Source organism: Triturus cristatus, chromosome 6 (assembly GCF_964204655.1).
Source record: "Triturus cristatus chromosome 6, aTriCri1.1, whole genome shotgun sequence".
NCBI classification, from domain to species: domain Eukaryota; kingdom Metazoa; phylum Chordata; class Amphibia; order Caudata; family Salamandridae; genus Triturus; species Triturus cristatus.
Window position 1 is genome coordinate 165,763,349 of NC_140589.1, and position 14,484 is coordinate 165,777,832.

Here is a 14,484-nt window from a genome sequence, read left to right on the forward strand (position 1 = left end):
TTATATAACTGCTGTAGGAAAGTAGCCCTTTTGACATGGTCACCCCCACTTTTTGCCTGGTAACTGATGTGATTTGGACTGGAAGTGCACAGGGTTCCTGCTAACCATATCCCCAGTGCCAGAGCTCTTTCCAAAAACTGTACAATTGTTTAGTCCATGTAGACTTGTGGGTAGGGCGGACCGGAATAACAGGCAGGGAGGCCGAATATAGTGAGCAATGTCTGTGCTTTAATCAACAGCTGAACAGATATACAACGTCAGAATGGAGGAAGGGACGGTTGACTTGGCTGGTGACCCGGGTCGGCGTGGTGGAGCCGAGGTCGATTCTTGCTTCTCCTTTTTCGCCGACGGTCTCCTCGGAATGGTACTGGAGCTCCACGGAGGCTTGGAAAAGGGAGAGAAGCGTAAGGGCTTTTAGTCCGAGCGACACCGTCAGAATACTTCCACCGACACCCGAGAGTGAGGGTTTACGAAGGAGGGAAGTGAGGGCGGGACGGACAGGGGCGATGGAAGAGGTAAGTAAGAGAGGGGAGGGGATAGAGGTGTAAGGTGTTGGGTAGTGATCGGAATTTATACAGTGCTCGTGAAAAGGGGGATAAGTATACTGTGTCTTAGTGCGCGTGTCTCCTATGCTATGTACAGTTCTATATTTACAAGAGGGCCACGGAGAAAGGTGACGTGTACTCACGTGCTCCGCCGCAACTCTCATCCGAGTTGCGGCCGCTCTCCAGCCTCCTCCTGAGGATGCCACCAGTCTTCCGTCCAGACGTCCTCGTCCTCTTCCTTGCTTCGGTCCAGCCGGGCTATGCCGCTCTCAGTCGGGGGTTCGTCGCTCTCCGTTTTCTCCTGCCACGAGTCGGTTGCTCCGAACGCCTCTCCGTCGTTCTCGGGGCCTTTTCTACCTTCCGGCTTGTTGTCTGGCGGGTCCCTTCCGGGGTCAAGGTCGGGTGCTTCCGGGTCGATCGAGGTCGTCCAGTTTCTGCGTCCGGGGTGACTGGCGAGTGTTTCCGGTTCACCCAGTCCAGGAGGCGGTACCTGCAGGGAACGAGAAAGAGAGGGTGTCCTGTGTGACCGGGACGTTAATCGACCGGGCGCGGGGGACAGGATCCCCGCGCCCGGACATCGCGGTAATGGGGTACTTGTAGCCTCCTTTCCACATCCCCTTTCCCTAGCTGTCTTTCTAGTAGGGGGGCTGGGGAATGGATACCGGGACAGATAATCAGCGTTGCCCTGTTGTAGTCCTTTCCTGTGTACGGTTTTAAATCTAAAGGGCTGTAGGGAGAGAAACCACCGAAGGACTCGGTCATTGTGACCCCTATTACGGGCCATCCATTCTAGAGGGGCATGATCGGTGTATAATATAAATTCACGCCCCTCCAGATAGTACCTAAGGCTTTCCACTGCCCATTTAATGGCTAGGGCCTCTTTCTCTATCACTGCATAATTGACTTCTCGGGGAAAAAGTTTCCTGCTGAGGTATAGTATTGGTCGTTCGATCCCTGTCGAGTCCTTTTGTGAAAGAACAGCCCCTAGACCCTGATCAGAGGCATCAGTCTGCAGGATGAAAGTCTGGGTATAGTCCGGGCTGACTAACACCGGCTCCGAGAGTAGGGACTGTTTCAGTCGTTCAAAGGCGTGGACCATCAGGTTTGAGGGATGTCTGAGTAGGTCTTCAGTTTTCGTGGATTTCTTCAACAAGTCCGTTAAAGGGGCCGCGGTTTGGGAGAAATTCGGGATAAACCTCCTATAGTACCCTAATAAACCCAGAAAGGCACGAAGGTCCTTCCGGGTTTGGGGAAAGGGGATGGCCTGAATGGCTTTGATCTTATTGTTCTGGGGCCGTATGAGCCCTTCCCCCAACAGGTATCCAAGGTATTTCACGCTCTGGGCAGCTAGGGTGGTCTTGGAGGGGTTGATGGTAAAGCCACTGTTTCCCAGAGAGGCTACTACAGAACGTAAGTGGTGTAAGTGCTGCTCCCAACTGTCGCTATAAATGACGATGTCATCTAGGTACGCCCCGGCATACCTTAGGTGGGGCTGTAGTACCAAGTTCATGGCTCTTTGAAAGGTAGCCGGGGCACCGTGAAGCCCAAAAGGCATCACCCTAAACTGAAACAAACCCTCAGGGGTGGAAAAGGCAGTCTTGGGTTTATCTGTTTCTTTGAGGGGGATTTGCCAGTAACCCTTGCAGAGGTCCAGGGTGCTTATGTACTTGGCTTTACCTATGCGTTCCACCATTTCGTCTACGCGGGGTAAGGGATAGGTGTCGAAGGCCGATACTTTGTTCACTTCTCTAAAATCTATACAGAATCTGGTGGAGCCATCCGGCTTGGGTACTAGCACTATAGGGGAATTCCAGCTGCTATTGGAGGGCTCTATGATGCCCATTTTCAGCATTTGATTCGTCTCCTCTTTGATGATGGCTCTACGAGCTTCCGGGATGCGGTAGGGCCGTTGTCTCACGGTTTTTCCTGGTTCCGTGTGGATGGCGTGTTCGACCACCGTGGAGTGTCCTGGAAGGGAGGAAAAGACTGTTTGCACCGAGGACAGGGCTCGCCTGAGATCCTGTTTGTTAGATTCGGGGAGGTCAGGGTCAATGCACCCTTCAAACGGAGGGGGTATTGTATTAGACAGGACAGGACGGGGTCCCTCCCACTTCTTCAAGAGGTTCACGTGATATATCTGCGTGACACCTCGGGTGGGTTCCGTTTCCACTTCATAGGTAACAGGAGTCACGGCTCTTAGTACAGGAAAGGGGCCCTGCCACTGTCCTAGTAACTTGTGGTCGGAAGAAGGCAATAGTAACAGTACTAGATCGCCAGGGCTGAACTTCCGGGCTTTGGTTCCTTTATCGTACTGGTGTTTTTGGGTGTCTTGAGCGGCTACCAGGTTTTGCCTCACAATGACCCTTATCTGTTCCAAGTGGGTCTTTAGGTTGTCCACGTATTCAGGTAAGGGTCGGGTTCTGTCGGGTTCGGTTTCCCACGCTTCCTTAGCCATATCTAAGAGTGTCCGTGGGGCTCTTCCATACAATAATTCGTATGGTGAGTATCCTGTGCTGCTTTGAGGCTTACACCTGATGGCAAACAGCGCCAGGGGAAGCATCTCCTCCCATCTTTTACTTTCGAGGCCCAAAAGCTTTTTAAGGGTCGTCTTAAGGGTGGCATTGTATCGCTCTACCAGCCCATCTGTCTGGGGGTGGTAGGCAGCTGTTCGTATTTGTTTGATGCCTAGCTGGGAGCAGACTTGGCGCATCAGGGAGGACACAAAGGGGGTCCCCTGGTCAGTCAATATCTCGCGTGGGAAACCAACCCTCGAAAAAATGGATATGAGAGCTTTGGCAATGTTTTGAGTGGTGGGGTGGCGTAAGGGTACCGCTTCCGGGAAGCGGGTGGCATAGTCCACCAGTACGAGAGCATATCTACATCCGGACCTCGAGGGAAGCAAGGGGCCTATAATGTCCATGCCCACTCTTGTGAAAGGGACATCAATGATGGGGAGGGGTTGGAGAGGAACCATGGGGGGCCGATACCGACTATTCCGTTGGCAGACCGGGCACTCCCGGCAATACTGTTTGATCTGTCCGTGTACCCCTGGCCAGTAAAACTTATCTAGGATGGTATGACCGGTTTTTTCATCACTGAAATGCCCTCCCAGCAAATGGCTGTGTGCTAGGAACAGTACTTTATCACGAAACAACCCAGGGATAACCAGCTGGGGAGGCTGTTGGGGTCCTCCCTTTCTGTAGAGGAGTCCGTTTTTCCTGAAGAAATAAGGACCTACATGTAGGGGATCTTCAGCATCCAGCGCACGCGCCCATGCTTCCTGCAACACCGGGTCTTCTTGTTGCGTGGCGCGGAATTCCCTGTCGGTTTCCCATGGGTGGATATCAACTTGGGCAGGAAAGGCCATAGCGAAGTCCTTCCTTTCGTTCCTCTTCTGTCTTTTGGTCTTGGATAGTTTGACCGCTGGACGCCCCGGAGGGGATTCACGGGAAAACGGAGCTTCGGCCCACCATTTCCTCAGAGATTCGGTGGTGTCTTGAAGGAGAGGGGGTAGACCACTATAATCACTTCCCAATATCACTTGTTCAGGGAGGTTAGGTATAAGGCCCACCGTCAACAGACTACCCATGTCTGTGGGGTTTTGGACATGGACCTGTGTGGTCGGATAGTGCTTGGTGTCGCCATTGACACATTTGATAGCCACGGTACCGGTCACTGGACCGACCGGGTGAGGTAGTTCTTGGGGTCTTAGGACGCTTTGTCTGCAGCCGGTGTCGGCCAGGGCCATCATTCTGTGGCCTTCAATCCGCACTGGGCATCGGAACGGAGGAGGGGTGGTGTCAGCGGTGAGACATACATAGTTTTTAGCCATCCCTATGTCCATGGGCTCCTCCTTTTGAGGACAGACGCGAGCAATATGTCCGTACCCACCACAATGAAAACATTGGGGTCCAGGTGGATGGGGGCGAGGCAAGACAGGATAAGGCATGAGGGCAGCAGGCTCGGGTTTCCTGACCACCTGAGGGGGTCGTGTGATCCGGGGGTGGTTCCCCGGAGGGGTGCGGGAATGGTGTTCCTCCTTGGGTCGCTGGGATTCCTGGGCTCTGCTGTAGGCGCTTGCTATTTCCACCGCACTGTTGAGTGTTAGCCGTGAATGTTGGCGTACCCACTTCTGGGTGGCAGGATATAAGGAAGCCAGGAATTGCTCCAAGTATATTTTGGCTAGAATGTCTTCCTTAGTGGCTGTAGCCGACTTCAACCACCGATTGGCCAGATCTTGAATACGGAAAGCCAGAGCCCTAGGGGTTTCTTGGGGTCCTTCCCTTGCTTGACGTAGTCGGACCCTATATGTCTCGTCGTCTATCCCTAATCGTTCCAGGATGCAGGCCTTGATGTCGGCGTATGGGGTTTGTCCCTGGATATTAGCCTGCTGGTAGGCGGCCTGTAGTTCTCCGGTCAATAGGGGACCTAAGTAGTGGCCCCACCGGTTTTCGGGCCAGGCAGCTGCCTGGGCTAGGCGCTCAAAGTTCGTGAAGAAGTAGTCGGGGTCCTCTCCAGGTACATACTTCTGTACCACGACTGAGGGCAGGGAGGTGACGGGTCTTTGTTGCCCCATGACAGTGGTGAGTTTCTCGAGGGCTTGGTCCTGCGCGGTACCCTGGCCTTTCAGCACATCATGCAGCTGCCCCCTATCGTCTTCCGCTGTCTTGAGGAATCTCTCCATCATCTTCCCCAGTTGCTCCTGGCATTCTGCCAATTGTTTGACTGCGGCCTCCATGCCTCCGGACGATCCCACTTCTGACACCACTTGTAGACTTGTGGGTAGGGCGGACCGGAATAACAGGCAGGGAGGCCGAATATAGTGAGCAATGTCTGTGCTTTAATCAACAGCTGAACAGATATACAACGTCAGAATGGAGGAAGGGACGGTTGACTTGGCTGGTGACCCGGGTCGGCGTGGTGGAGCCGAGGTCGATTCTTGCTTCTACTTTTTCGCCGACGGTCTCCTCGGAATGGTACTGGAGCTCCACGGAGGCTTGGAAAAGGGAGAGAAGCGTAAGGGCTTTTAGTCCGAGCGACACCGTCAGAATACTTCCACCGACACCCGAGAGTGAGGGTTTACGAAGGAGGGAAGTGAGGGCGGGACGGACAGGGGCGATGGAAGAGGTAAGTAAGAGAGGGGAGGGGATAGAGGTGTAAGGTGTTGGGTAGTGATCGGAATTTATACAGTGCTCGTGAAAAGGGGGATAAGTATACTGTGTCTTAGTGCGCGTGTCTCCTATGCTATGTACAGTTCTATATTTACAAGAGGGCCACGGAGAAAGGTGACGTGTACTCACGTGCTCCGCCGCAACTCTCATCCGAGTTGCGGCCGCTCTCCAGCCTCCTCCTGAGGATGCCACCAGTCTTCCGTCCAGACGTCCTCGTCCTCTTCCTTGCTTCGGTCCAGCCGGGCTATGCCGCTCTCAGTCGGGGGTTCGTCGCTCTCCGTTTTCTCCTGCCACGAGTCGGTTGCTCCGAACGCCTCTCCGTCGTTCTCGGGGCCTTTTCTACCTTCCGGCTTGTTGTCTGGCGGGTCCCTTCCGGGGTCAAGGTCGGGTGCTTCCGGGTCGATCGAGGTCGTCCAGTTTCTGCGTCCGGGGTGACTGGCGAGTGTTTCCGGTTCACCCAGTCCAGGAGGCGGTACCTGCAGGGAACGAGAAAGAGAGGGTGTCCTGTGTGACCGGGACGTTAATCGACCGGGCGCGGGGGACAGGATCCTCGCGCCCGGACATCGCGGTAATGGGGTACTTGTAGCCTCCTTTCCACAGTCCAATAATCAAAACCTTTAGTCCCCTCTGTAAGTCCCTGGTATCTTGGGCCTGAGGTACTAAAGAGGGTCCCTAAAGGCTGCGGCACACATTGTGCCACCCTAAGAGACCTCTCACCAAGCTTATGCAGGGCTGCTATCGCAGGCTGCGTGTCTTTGTGCATACAAAGGTGAAACCACAACATGTCGCACATCCCTTTGTACCATGTCCCCTAACACTTCATGTAATATTTGTAAGTTACCCCTACAGCAGACCTGGCAGTCGTAAGGCAGGGGGCTGATTATTACATTCGAGGGCATACCTGCATGAGCCGATATGCCCCAGTGCTGGTCAGTCCTATTACTTCCAGTACAAGTGACCAGGGAAGCCATTTTAAGACGCTGGTGAAAACGAGTTCCACCAGCTACATGATGGCTTCACTGAAGATAGGGATGTTTGGTATCAAACATCTCATATTGGTAAACGCACCCTGATTCCACTGTTGGGATTTACCAATACATGCACACAGAGGGCACCTTAGAGATGCCCCCTGAAAATCTACCAGCCTCTGGTGTGCTCGCTGACTGGTTTCTTCCAACCTGCCACCCGAGACACTGTTCTGATCTCATAGAATGAGAGCCTTTTGCTCTGAGGACCCAGAACAAAAGCCTGTCCGGAAGAGGGTGTCACAGTCCCTCCCACAGGAAGACCTGCTGATTAGCCTTCATAGGGTGGCAAGCTTCAAAAAGATGCTGCCTTTGAAATGCTAATCTGGGTCTCCTCACAGGAAAGGAAGGCAACCCCCCCCCCCCCCTTTCTCCAGAGCACCCTTGGCACCTGGACAGGCGGGAAACTTAGCTAGTCACTTAGGCCTGCCACCCCAGTCTAGTACCACCCCCTAGGATGAGCTAAACTGAGTGGATACAGCATTTCAGAAGTAGCCATCTTTGTGATGGCATACGTAAGACTTCTGAGACAAGGTTATGCCTACTTCCAACAGAAAGTGGTCATTTAGGGAGCATAGTGACCCCGAGGGTCATAAGCTCATTGGCTACTACCCTACACTCCCTTAACACCCCTAAATTGAGTATTTAGGGGAAGCCATGGCTCCAGAAGAGCAGATCCTGAAGATAAACGAGAAGAGTCGCACGGCAAGAACAGAAGACCCAGCAACTTACTTGGCACCAACCCTGCTGGCCTGCATGCTGACGTAGCCTGTTGCACCAAAAGTCGACTTGTCCTGCAGGTACTGAGTTCCCAAAACCCGGGAAACCTGCAAGCCTTCACCCATGAACCAAGACCTTCAGAGGGTCAGCGGAACTGTCCCCGGTCCCCTGCATCCTGCAAACAGCAAACGAAGGACTAAAAGGACTCTGTGCGCTTTTCCTCTTGTAACCTGTGGTTAAATGCTTGTGCTCTCTCTTTAAAACATGGTAAAATTGGCATGTACGTGATTGACACATTTAATTTACTTGTAAGTCCCTAGTAAATTGTACTACCTCTACCCAGGACCTGTAAATTAAATGCTGCTAGCAGGCAGCAGCACTCATTGTGCCACCCACTAAAGTAGCACTGTAAAACATGTCTCAGTCCTGCTACTGTAGCCTGTGTGCAGTTGTTATACTTCCATTTCGACCCAGCAAAATAAACTGTTTTCCAGGTTTAAATCTTTCTTTTTAATACATATAAGTGACCTCTATGGTAGGCCGTAAGGGCTCATAGGGCAGGGTGCATATATCTAAAAGGTAGGACATGTAAGTTTAAGTTTTACATTTCCTGGCAGTGAAATGCTCCTAAAGTCATTTTTCCTTGCTGTAAGGCTAGTTCTCCCATATATTTAATGTGCGTTACCTTATTTCAGTTGATACATGCTAATTTTGGATTGGGAGCAGAAATAGATATGCTGGTTACACTCAAATTTATTATAAATTAAAATCCTCTTTAATTTTGTCAGATTTCAGGTTACAATTTGGAAAGTTGGCATTCTCCAGTATTTGGGGTGTTTTTAGATTCACATGCTTGAATATTCCCCGTCGTCGAAGTGGGAGTCCCACGGTATATAAAAAGCAATAAGTGTCATGTATATACATAAACATACATAACCACATAATAGCATATACATATCCAAATAAACTTTATATACAATTCAGAAATAACATATCAAGTGAAAATACCATGGGGTAGTATTGTCACATAGGAAAGCATTGAGAAAAAGAATCACTTTACTGACATATCATTGTCATTTTATAGTCCAAACTCCAGCCAATCAGGCGCAAGCACCCTCTAGAACCTTCTCCTCAGAGGCTCAGGCCCCCAGATTTTCTACCGCACGTCGTGTGAAGGGAGTCTCCCTGAGCTCTGCTCAGTTCTTTGCTCTGGTTTGAGTTTTCTCATCATGTCTTCAAGTAAGAAGTCTCTTTTCCGTCCCTGTTCATCTTGTGGGAAGTTAAGGCTCTTTTCTGAGGACCCTCATGACAAATGTATGTTCGAGGCATATGAGCTGCAGATCACACACTGAGGATAAGATCGCCATCTGGTGTTGGGCTCGGATGATTGCAGGTTGTTGTTGTCTTCGGAAGAAGCTTTGGTCACGAGGTTGGTGACTCCTCCCCTGGACAACAGTGCGCATGGGCATCCACTCCATCGTCAGATTGTTTTTTTCCGCCATTGGGTTCGGATGAACTTTTTTCCGCTCCAGCAGAAAACTTCTAGCAATCGATTTAACTCTTTAATCTTCATTCCATCGACGTCGAAATCAACTCGGACCGGTTCCGGAAGCGGCTGATGGACAGGACACCCTTCAAAAAATGCCCCCAGTGTGGAGCGAAGTTCCCCCACAGTGACCACCACGAGGTTTGTAACCTCTGCCTGTCGCCGGAACACAACGAGTCCACCTGTCCAGCTTGTGCCGCTTTCCGTTCGAAGAAGACCCTCCGGGACCGAAGAGCTCGACGCCATATTATGGCCAAACCAGCTCCAGAACCGGAGGACATCTTTGCTCAAGATGTTCCCGAAGATGACACCGAAGATCTCGAGATCGTGTCCGAGGCCGACGATTCCGATGACCTCGTCACTCCAGGGCAGCGTGTGAGTACCACCCCCCCTGCCCCTGCCCCTGCCCCATCCAAAAAAGCATTGGTCAAGACTCCGCCAGCTGGGCCCAGTCGCGACCGAAAATCCTCTTCAGAAGCCCCGCCCTCGGGCCCGGCTCCGAAGACATCTAAGCCTGTAGGTGGCTCGGGCTCGAGCAAACCTCATCTGATTGTGCCTTTTAACACCCTCGGCACCGAAAAAACCACTATCGGCACCGAAACAGGCTTCAAGACCGAAATCTCCTTCGGCACCGAAACGTTCCTCGGCACCGAAGTCTTCACCGGCGCCGAAACGTTCTTCGACATCGATGCCTAAAAGTCCCTCGGCACCGAAGCTATCGGCACCGAAACATACATCGGCACCGAAACATACATCGGCACACATCGGCACCGAAACATACATCGGCTCCGAAAACCCCATCGGCTCCGAAAACCCCATCGGCTCCGAAAAATCCATCGGCTCCGAAAAATCCATCGGCTCCGAAAAATCCATCGGCTCCGAAAAATCCATCGGCTCCGAAAAATCCATCGGACCCGAAACATCCTTCGGCACCGAAAACATCATCGGCACCGAAAACTACGTCCACACCGAAAAAAGCTCATAAAGACCCGAAGCGGCCGTCGCCGCCACCACCTTCGGAACCAGATGAACTTTTTCGGCCAGATCCTACTCAAAAGCGGATCTACATCAATCCCGACACTGGACATGTGACTGCCGTCCCATATAAAAAGCGGAAGCTGGACATTACACCTCCTCCAGCTCCCATACGGAAAAAGGACTGTGCCACTTCACCACTTCGTCCTTCCTCTCCTGTATTACCTCCTAACCCGTCCCCCCCTCCTCCTTCTCCTTCACCTTTACCATCTCCCTATCATTCACCTCCTCCACAGGATGATAATGATGACTTAGGGGGAGGGGCGGACCCTGATTTATTTAATGATCCTGTTGATCCAAACGACCCGTTTATATTTCCAGACACAGCACCAGTAGATAACTGGTCTTATCCAATGCCTGACATGCCTGACCCCACTACCTACCCCTCCAAGCCCTCCCCTCCTGATGACCATTTGGGGTTTGGCCAACTAATAAATAGGGCAGCAACATTCCATGGTGTCACTATGCACACGGACCCCCTTGAAGAGGATTTTCTCCTCGATACTTTTGAGCAGTCACAAAAAACTGTTCACATTCTTCCCATGATTAAAGGGGTTATAAAGCATGCCACTGAGGTCTTTAAAGACCCTGTTCGTGCGAGGGTTCTCAACCCCCGCATCGAAAAAAAGTACCGACCAGCCCCGCAGGACCCTGCATACATTAAAGCCCAGCTCCCTTTAGACTCCTTGGTCGTATCAAATGCCAGGAAGCGCGTTAACTCACAGACAACTGGAGAAACGCCCCCCCCAGACAAGGAGTCTAAGCTTTTAGAGGCCTCAGGCAAACGAGTCGCCGCACAGGCGGCGAACCACTGGCGTATTGCCAATACCCAGGCCCTGTTAGCCCGGTATGACAGGGCGCATTATGACCAACTTGAGGACCTTATGCAACACCTGCCTGATCCCTTTAAATCCCAGGCCGCTGACCTCATTCAAGAAGGCAAGTTAATATCTAATGCCTCTATTAAATGCGCCTTAGATGCGGCAGACACTGCTTCTCGGGCGGTCAATACTAGCGTCTTACTCAGACGACATGCCTGGCTCCGTATTTCCGGTTTTAAACCAGAGGTTCAAACCGCAATTCTAGCTCAACCTTTCAACCAAGAGCAGTTATTTGGCCCTGCAGTGGACACTGCATTAGAAAAAATGAAAAAAGATAATGAAACTGCCAAGTCCATGGGAGCACTGCGGTCTCCTCAAAACCGGGGTTCCTTTCGTCGCTCCTTTTATAGAGGAGGCTCCAAAAACACAGCAACTGAGACCACGTCCACCTTTAAAAATTCTGGACAAACATCCCCTAACAGAGGTTATTTCCGGGGAGGTTATAGGGGAAACAATAACAAAGGTCGAGGGCGGGGCAACAACAACAACACCCGCACCTCCCCAGCCACCAAACAGTGACTTGCCACCACTCCCCCCAGACCATTCCACTCCGGTCGGGGGGCGACTCCAACAATTCCTACCTGTCTGGACTTCCATCACCACAGACAGATGGGTAAGACAAATTATCCAGTCTGGCTATTGCCTAGAACTCAAACAATCCCCCCCAAACATACCACCCAAACAAGGTCCAATGTCCTCACATCATCTCTCTCTCCTCAAACAAGAAGTTCAATCCCTGTTACAAAAACATGCGATAGAACCAGTCCCTCTTCAACATCAGGGAACAGGGGTGTATTCTCTATACTTCCTCATTCCCAAAAAGGACAAAACATTACGGCCCATTCTGGATCTCAGACTGCTAAACCAGTATATACATTCAGATCATTTTCATATGACCACCCTCCAACAAGTCCTCCCACTGTTACAACAGGGAGACTTCCTTGCCACATTGGACCTCAAGGACGCGTACTTTCACATCCCTATGCATCCCGCTCACAGAAAATATCTACGATTTGTGGTAGATGGGCAACACTATCAATTCACAGTTCTCCCATTCGGAGTAACAACAGCACCCAGAGTGTTCACCAAGTGCTTAGCAGTCGTGGCAGCGCACCTCAGAAGACAACAGATCTATGTCTTCCCCTATCTGGACGATTGGCTCATAAAAGCCAATACTCACCAAAAATGCGTTCTCCACACTCATCGCACCATTCAAACTCTCCACAATTTGGGGTTCACTATCAACTACCCCAAATCCCATTTACAACCTTCCCACTTACATCAGTATCTAGGAGCAACCATAGATACATCCAAAGCCATTGCTTATCCCAGCACTGCCAGGATAGCCAGTATACAAAATCTCATCTCTCAATTTCAAACTCATCCATCTCTTCCAGCAAGAGTGTTCATGCAGCTCCTAGGCATGATGGCGTCCTGCATCTCCATAGTCCCACACGCACGACTTCAGATGCGTCCCTTACAGGAATGTCTAGCACAACAGTGGAACCAAGCTCACGGACAACTTACCGATCTGGTGTTGGTGGACAGTCGCTCACTTCGCTCACTGAAATGGTGGAACACCATCAACCTGTCCAAAGGACGACCGTTCTTAGAGCCTCTTCCACAAGTTGTGCTAACTACCGACGCATCTCTCACAGGGTGGGGAGCCCACCTCCTTCACCATACCACTCAGGGCAGATGGACCAGTCAACAGAAACTGCTCCACATCAACCACCTGGAACTCTTAGCAGTGTTCCTAGCACTAAAATCCTTTCAAGTTCACCTAAAGAACAAAACTGTCCTCATACGCACAGACAACATGACGACAATGTATTATATACAGAAACAGGGAGGGACACATTCTCTCCAACTGTCCCAACTGGCACAGCAAATCTGGAGATGGACAATTCCCCAAAACATCTACCTGTTAGCAGAACATCTCCCAGGGATCCACAATCAAGTGGCCGACCTCCTAAGTCGCCACACACAGCAGATCCACGAATGGGAACTACACCCCAAGATTCTACTCCCCTTCTTCCAAAAGTGGGGACAACCAGACATAGACCTGTTCGCCACTCCCGAAAACACAAAATGCCCAACCTTCGCCGCCAGGTTTCCACACCCACAGTCGAAGGGCAATGCCCTATGGATGAACTGGTCAGGCAGATTTGCGTACGCTTTTCCGCCTCTCCCACTAGTTCCATTTGTGGTACGCAAACTAAAACAACAGTCACTAACACTAATACTAGTAGCTCCCACTTGGGCACGTCAACCGTGGTTCACCACACTTCTGGAACTATCTTTAGTTCCACATCAAAGGCTACGCCTCTCCCCGGATCTATTAACCCAGAACCATGGAGAAATCAGACACCCAGATCCTCAAACACTGAACCTAGCGATCTGGGTCCTGAGGTCTTAGAGTTCGGTTACCTCAATCTCCCTCCAGACTATATGAATATCATAAAGGAAGCCAGACGCCCTACTACTAGAGCGTGTTATGCCGCTAAATGGAAACGATTTGCCATCTACTGCGCTAATAATGACATACATCCATTGGATGCTTCCATCCAAAACATCATTTGCTATCTACTACACTTGCAAAGATGCAATCTAGCCTATTCCTCTATACCTTTACACCTAGCAGCCTTGGCAGCCTACTTGCAAAACAGGCAACACCTGTCCCTTTTTAAGGTACCAGCCATCAAAGCGTTTATGGAAGGTCTCAAAAGAATTCTTCCCCCAAGATTACCACCTGCCCCAGTGTGGAATCTCAATGTGGTTCTCACAAGACTCATGGGTCCCCCATTTGAACCTATGCACAAATGTGAATTACAATTCCTAACATGGAAGGTAGCTTTCCTTATCGCAATCACTTCCCTACGCAGAGTAAGTGAAATACAAGCCCTTACACTAGAGGAACCTTTCTTACAACTACACCGTAACAAAGTGGTTCTTAGGACAAACCCTAAATTTCTTCCAAAAGTGATTTCCCCTTTCCACCTTAACCAATCAGTAGAGCTACCAGTCTTTTTCCCAAACCCAGACTCCGTAGCTGAAAGGGCCCTACATACCTTAGATGTCAAAAGAGCCTTGCTTTATTACATCGACAGGACAAAACCTTTTCGAAAGACGAAACAACTCTTTGTTGCTTTCGCACCACCACATAAAGGCAATCCGATCTCCAAATCCGGTATAGCCCGGTGGATAGTTAAATGCATCCAAATATGCTACCTAAAGGCTAAACGTACACTTACAGTTCCCCCTAGGGCGCACTCCACGCGTAAAATAGGGGCTTCTATGGCCTTCTTAGGTAACATTCCCTTAGAAGACATTTGCAAGGCAGCCACGTGGTCTACCACGCATACCTTCACTAAACACTACTGTGTTGACGTGCAGGCCAAACAACAGGCCTCAGTGGGCCAGGCTGTCCTAAAAACTTTATTTCAAGCTGCTGCAACAGATACAGGCGACCACCGCTAAGGGGAAGCACTGCTGTATAATCTATCCTCAGTGTGTGATCTGCAGCTCATATGCCTCGAACGGAATATGCTACTTACCAGT

General features: G+C 50.8%; 1 protein-coding gene across 1 annotated transcript in view; it reads left to right on the plus strand.

The window, feature by feature from the left end:
• The window catches only part of FDFT1 (farnesyl-diphosphate farnesyltransferase 1), a 182,620-nt gene that overhangs the window by 39,731 nt on the left and 128,405 nt on the right, over positions 1-14,484 (plus strand). The gene's annotated exons all lie outside the window — the stretch shown is intronic.